The sequence below is a fragment of the Micromys minutus genome, assembly GCF_963924665.1.
Source record: "Micromys minutus genome assembly, chromosome: 1".
Lineage (NCBI taxonomy): Eukaryota > Metazoa > Chordata > Mammalia > Rodentia > Muridae > Micromys > Micromys minutus.
Window position 1 is genome coordinate 215906898 of NC_137969.1, and position 6963 is coordinate 215913860.

The 6963-nt window shown below is 46.1% G+C and overlaps 1 pseudogene across 1 annotated transcript; it reads left to right on the forward strand.

Moving 5' to 3' along the window:
• The first annotated feature begins 1810 nt into the window (after window positions 1-1810).
• Window positions 1811-2589, forward strand: LOC308417442 (40S ribosomal protein S3a-like; annotated as a pseudogene). Its single transcript has one exon. The product of its transcript is annotated as a 40S ribosomal protein S3a-like (transcript).
• The last annotated feature ends 4374 nt before the right edge of the window (window positions 2590-6963 follow it).

Below are 6963 nucleotides of genomic sequence, written 5' to 3' on the forward strand. Positions count from 1 at the left end.
GTGGATGCCGCGCTTCCAGATGCACCATGCTTGCAAACCTGTTCAGAGGTCTCTGAAATACCTCAGGTCACTGAATCCCCTGTTCATGTCTCTAGTTTAACTTTGGTTTGGGGTGTTTTGTTTGTTTGGTTTTTTGTTTTTTGTTTTTTTTTTTTTTTGTTTGTTTGTTTTGTTTTTTTTTTTTTTTTTTTTTTTTTTTTGTGGATAAGAAAGAAATTGAAGGTCTCCATCTATCTGCTGACCATGCAGTGAATCTCTGCACAAGTTTGCTCCTGCCGTACAAAGCTGAGGGCTGACCGCTTGCCCCCTTCACAGTTCCCCTCCCAGGAGCAGCTCTTCCCTGTGTCCTGGATCGTGTCTGTACCACCCACCTTCCAGAGAGTCACATGACACTTGCCAGGTCTGAAGACTACTGTCTAACCTCCTCCCTGTTGTCATCAAAGCTAGTGGTTGAAGCTGGATTGTGAGGTCCGGGCCCTGGGTCCAGCCAGCAGAGCACAAGGCTCAACACCAGGAGGAAGCTGTACTCACTGGGTACAGGCAGGAGACACGGTTGTTACAGTTCACTTTGTGTTTCTGTAATACACCCTTGCTGAAAGGATAAGAGGCTGCTTAGAGAGGGAAGGGTTTATCTGACTTACACATCCATGCCACGGTTCATCACTGAGAGACGCCAGGGAGGAAATTCAAGCAGAAGCTGAAGCAGAAACCATAGAGGCAGTCTGCTTACTGGCTTGCTCTCAGGCTACTTTTCTTATATAAGTGAGTTCCATCTGCCTAGGGATGGTATCACCCGCAGTGGGCTGGGTCCTCCTCCATTCAAAGGCAATCATCATCATCATCATTATCATCATCATCATCATCATCATCATCATTTTCCAGCCATCATAATACTCCGTCGTTCTCTGCTGCCTGAGCTTGCCTTGGGCTCTGTGTGCACCTTAGGCTCCCTTTCTGAGCGCCTTCTTTGCAGCACCACTCAGCAGGGCAGACAGACAGATGCGCAGATCCTGTCTTAGATGGGGCCACCAAGCGGGAGAGTTAAGGAGGTGACATTATGCTCACCGCCCACACTCACAGCACTGAGTAAAAGGGCTTTGTGTGGGAGCTAGGGTCCTCTTGTTTGAACAAGTGGCCACAGCTGGCTGTTACAGCCCTTGTCTGCTTCCCTGCTGCCTAAACCTTGCTTTTCTGTCTGGATCCAGATATAGTTGTATTGGCTTTATTCACAACTCCTATGACTACCACCCAGGCACGAGTCTTCCTTCCTTCCTTTTTTCTTTCCTTCCTTCCTTCCTTTCTTCCACCCATCCTTCCTTCCTTCTTTTCTTCCTTCCTTCCTACCTCCCTCCTTCCCTTCCTCTCTTCCTCCCTTCCTTCCTTTCTCAGCACCTTGCTTATAACCAACATAATACTAGAGTTGTTTTGGTAGACATATTGTCTCAGGTTTTCTGCCTCTTGCTGTTGTCATGGTGAAGCTTCATTCTCCTGCTATTCGCTTGAAGATTGTGGGGTTTTTTTCCCCCTCTTTGGCTGCTTTCACAGTGATCTCCCCACCTTGGCATTTACATATTCACTGTGATAGATTGTTTTTGGAGCCATTTTTTCTGTTTTGGAATTTTAAAGAATAATTAGTGTTTGAAAAATCCTCAGTGATCACCTCTTTGAATATTGTTTCCTCCTTATTCTCTCTAGAATTTCATTTTAAATCCCCCACTTAAATACATGGTAGAAATTCTTATTTTATCTTCTGTATGATTTTGGTCATTAAAAGAGAAAATCTTGCTCCTTTGGCTCTCTGAGTGGCACCATGGTGGTTGGCAAGAACAAGCACCTGACAACAGGTGGTAAGAAGGGAGCTAAGAAGGAAGTGGTTGTTCTATTTTCTAAGAAAGGTAGATGTAATGTGAAAGCTCCAGCACTGTTCAATATTAGGAACACTGGAAAAACACTAGTCACAAGGACTCCAGGAACCAAAATTGCCTCTGTTGGCCTCAAGGGTCTTGGCTTAAAAGTGAGCCTTTCATATCTACAGAATGATGAAGTTGCATTTAGAAAATTCAAGCTACTTGTTGAGGATGTTCAGGGCAAAAACTGTCTGACTAAATTCCATGGCATAGAAATTACCTGGAACAAAATGCGTGTCATGGTCAAAAAGTGGCAGGCCATGACCGAAGCTCATGTTGATGTCTAGACGACCGATAAGTATTTGCTCCAACTTTTCTGTTCTGGTTTCACTAAAACAAGGCAGCAACCAGACAAAAATGTTGTCCTATGCGTAGCACCAGCAGGTCTGTCAGATGGGGATGAAGATGATGGAAATCATGGCCATAGAGGTGCAGACAAATGGCTTGAAGGAAGTGGTTAATAAACTGATTCCAGACAGTGTTGGAAAAGACATTGCCAGTCCATTTGTCCTCTCCATGAAGTCTTTGCTAGAAAAGTAAAGAAGTTGAAGAAACCCGAGTTTGCATTGGGAAGACTCAGTAGTTCTGGGAAAACAGCTGGAACAAGACAGGCGCTAAAGTGGAACGAGCCGATGGCTGTGAACCACCAGTCCAAGGACCAGTTAAAAATCCAGATTTTTAATAGTAACAAGTAGAAAGTCCTACTTGTGAAGAAAAAAAGAAAGAAGAAGTAGAAAAATCTTTCCATGGCTTCATGCATCTAGGTCGTGTGAGAAAATCACATAAATAAATCATTCAGCCACCATAGTTCAGTTCCCTGGTCTGTATTCTAGGTGTCTAATTCTGTGCATTAAGTCTGTATGCTCCCTGAGGTGAGGTGCTGCATCTCTTTCATTTCCAGTGTCTGTCGGTACCCGGGGACTGAGAAGCATTTGCTATAATGAGTTGGCTGGAGGATGGTTCTTAAGCTGCTCTTCCCATGTAACTAAAAGTAGAAATACATTCTTAAAGAGACGCTGGGTGTCCAGTGGCAAGGAAAGATGGCACGTGCGTACCCTAATGACATATAGCTCTGGTTAGCTTCTCTGTTCCTTGTCAAGGGGTGGCTTAGGCCAAGCAGAAGCATGTGGCAGGTGTGCGTAAGAGCCACAGCCAAGCCTCTTTTGCAAATAAACTCTCAAATGTCATCTGACTTACGCAGTGACAATTGGGTCAGGAAATGAGAACCAGTGCCAGACTACAGTCGGAGGCAAGAAGCCAGCTTCTGAACTAGGTTACCTCACCCAGTATGATGTCGGCATTAATCTTTATATACTCTCTTCTTTAGAAGAATAAGGAAAGTGCTCTAGTGAATCTCTGAAAACCTGTTCAGACTAGTGTGGTTTGTTATCCAAGGCACCAGATAAGTTGGACAAGAGTAGTCAAAATGGGACAGAAGTACCTAATTCCGTTTACAAACCACAGCACCCTCCCTCTCCAGTCTCCTTCAGACAGAGATCTGTGTCCACCGCTCAGCTGCTAGTGACCACAGCACTCACAGGCGAGATCACTCCAGAAAAGAGATTCATGACATCACAAGGTTCATAGCAGCTTCCTGTCATATGTTTAGCAAGGAGGGAGGGGACAGATGGAAGGCTGGGTCTTTTCCTGTGCCATTCAGGGCCTGGCATGTAGCCATTCTTCAGAGGGTGGTTTTTGGGGAGAGACAGACGTGCATTCTTTAGGGCGGTTTCACAGAGGAGCCTTTGGGACCATTGCCAGTGACTCAGGCAGCTCACTTGGTGCACCCTCAGTTTCCCCTTCTCGGCTTCTGCGATGGTCGGGCTGACAACTTCTCTGCATCAGTGCTACTGTCCTGCAGTTCCAAAGTCAGAGAGAAACCGCTGGCTTGCGTTGTTGAGAAGGCTCTGAAATTGATCCACATCCCCCAACTTGAATTCCCGAAGTGGAGCCTGCTAGGTGCTATTTCAGGGCTCCCAAAGAGGGTGGTCAGACTCTTCTGATTACCCCAATTAGAATTACCTTTGTTATTATCAGTGAGTATATATTCAAAAGCCTAGAGTAGTGCTATTTGGCAGAGCCAAAATCAGTACTGGGTGACCAAATGTTGAAGCCCTGTCATCAGGGACACCAGCTGCATTTAATCTGAGTAAAATGGACTCAGACCCGGACAGCTCCCCAGGTCCCATGGGAACACCCGGTTCTTGGGCCAGCACAGAGGAACATATGGTAGGACCTTAGGTCAACGCTGACTTCCTCTTCCTAGAAATCTGAGTTCTACATGAACCTCTGGGAAAACTAATCCTTGAAGCACTAAAATTTATAACGCTGTTGACATTAAAGACCTAAACAGCTTTTGAGGTGCCTCTGCATCTGTGTGTGTGTGTGTGTGTGTGTGTGTGTGTTGTGCACAATCATTCAATATGCCTACCAAATTGAATCTCTCACCCAAGACCTTGGGACGCATCATCACAGAGGCAAGAATTCAACGAACCACAGCAGTGGCAATGCATGTTTACATATGACGGTGCCATTGCTGTCTTGCGGTTTGTTAAGGAAATCATACAGGAAAGGAAATTTGAAATAAGGTTCTTTGGTTTCCAAAAACCCAAGTAGAAACTGCAGTAAGGTGGTGACTTACCCACTAGACAGAAATCGAGTCAGGAAACGAGAGGAGTCTTTGCTCAGAAACAGTCCTCAGAGTCACAGACAAGAAAACTATCCAGTCCCACGGGGGTTGGGGGTGGGGGTTGTCACTGCCTCCTGAGGGACCTTAGGAGAAACTCTCCCGTGATGGATAGAGGCCAGGCCATCCTGGAGAGACGCAACCATGAATTGTGAGCATGGAGATCATCAGAGCATGCTGAGTGCTCATCTTGGCCTCGTTTGGGAGAGAAGGGCCTGACACTGTGGAGGGCAAAGGGTTGAGAGATAACAGCCTGGGCATGGGCAGACAACAAAGCATTAAGGTTAATGTTGGTTAACAGAGAGACCCTAGTCACCACTTTCAAGGAAATGGTTGTTTAGACTCAGGCTAAAGAAGGGTTTTTCACTAGTTGTGAGACCTGCACAGAAAAGCAATGAGAGAGCTATGTCGCAATTAAGCTTGCACGGTGAGCTAGACTGAGTTAAAGCTTAAGGAGTGGCTATTCTAAACGGATCTTTAGCCATTTGCTACGAGAGAAAATCGCCAAGGGTGCCCTGCTCTGCCCATGCCCTTTGGTGGACAAAGCCAGAGAACTGTAGGATTCCTGCCACAGAGAGTTGATGCCCCCAGCAGTCAGCAGAGGGCGTCCGCACAGCCTAGAGCCTTATCTCCACCACCACAGCCCAGGCCTCCTCTGCCACAAGAAAAAGCCAGGGCCTTATCTCAACTGTTCATATTTTGGTCATCGACTACAAATACTTTTCAGGATATTACTTTACCTTATGCCTTTTTTCATTTTTAAAACACCAGTTCTCTCTGTGTGTCTGTGTCTCTGTCTCTGTCTGTCTCTCTGTCTATCCTCTTCCTGCCGCCTTTCTCAGTTTTTCAAGACAGGATTCCTCTGTGTAGCCCTGGCTGTCAGGGAACTCCCTTTGTGGCGAGGCTGGCCTCGAACTCAAATATTCGGCTGTCTCTGCCACCAGAGTGCTGGGCTTACAAAAGCAGCACACTTCCGTTTGAAAACACTTAAGTTATTACAGTAAATAACATAGAACAAGGGCCAGTGTCTATAATGGTGGCTTCTGGCCATCTTGCCTTTAAGTTCCGTTGTATCTTCCAGGATGAAGGTGTAGAGGACCCAGAAGAGTTCTTGGCAGACGCCAGAACCGGGTTCTAATGCCTGCTCCGACTCTGGAGCTCTGGCAACAGCTGCCCCTAGTGAGGCCTCTTTTTCCCACAGAGAGTATTGATCATCTCTAGGTCCTGCGCTCTGAGGGCTCAGGCCTGGGACTTTCTAATTCCCTAGAAAGATAGGCCACACTTTCCATCTGTGCTAGCCAATACCCAGGCTTCAGAGCCTTCAGAAGCCATGGCTACAGGCCTGCAAAGGAAAGGTTTAAAATGGCGGTTTTGAAATACAGTATAACTGCTCTCCTGTCCTTCGTTAAGCTATGAATATTAAAAAATAAAGACACTGAGGGCAGGCCACATTGCAGGACATGTGTCGGAAGGTCACTAGTGTCACAGGTTTGCTGATCATTCCAGCTAATAAATCAAGAATGGGAAACTTCAAAACCTGATTCAATAAACAGGCCTCTACATTTCCCAAACCACAGTGTCAGAACAATTAGGAACCCCAGGAGATAAATAAAGATAGAAAAGCAAACAGAGGCTGACTAATTCAGGAAGGATGGGGTTACAGTGAGTTCTTAGCTATAAGAATTGTTAGGGTTTGCTGGGGAAACCAAGGAGCTGCAGAATATGAGTTTGAGCTGACTGGGTCAGGGGACTACCGAGTCATTGTGTAGTCACTTCACACTGTGGATCTTTGGATAACACCCCCAGGTTGCTCAGCCATTGTGACCATATACAGAATTTAATTCTTAAAACCTGGCCTTTGATTGGAAAGTCTTAAATTTTAAATATGTCTCTTCTCCCTCCTCCCCTTCCTCCTCCTCTTCTTCTTCCTCCTCTTCTTCTCTTCCTCCTCCTCCTTTTCTTCCTTAGTATGTGTATGTTGGCTGGGGGCAAACTCATCTGTGCTGGCTGTTTTTATACCTACCTGACACAGGCTAGAGTTATCTGATAAGAGGAGCCTCTCTTGAGAAAATACCTTCATAAGTTCTCCGGCTGTAGGGCATTTTTTGGGGGAGGGGTGTCAAGACAGGGTCTCTACTGTGTAACCCTGACTGTCCTGAAACTTGCTCTGTAGACCAGGCTAGCCTTGAACTCAGAAATCACTTGTCTCTGCCTTCTGAGTGCTAGGATTAAAGGGGTGTGCCACCACTGCCCAGCTGTAAGGCATTTCTTAGTTACTGATTGTGGGTGGTGCCATCCTTGGGCTGGTGGCCCCGGGTTCTATAAGAAAAACAGGCTGAGGAAGCCATGAGGAGTAACCCAATAAGCAGT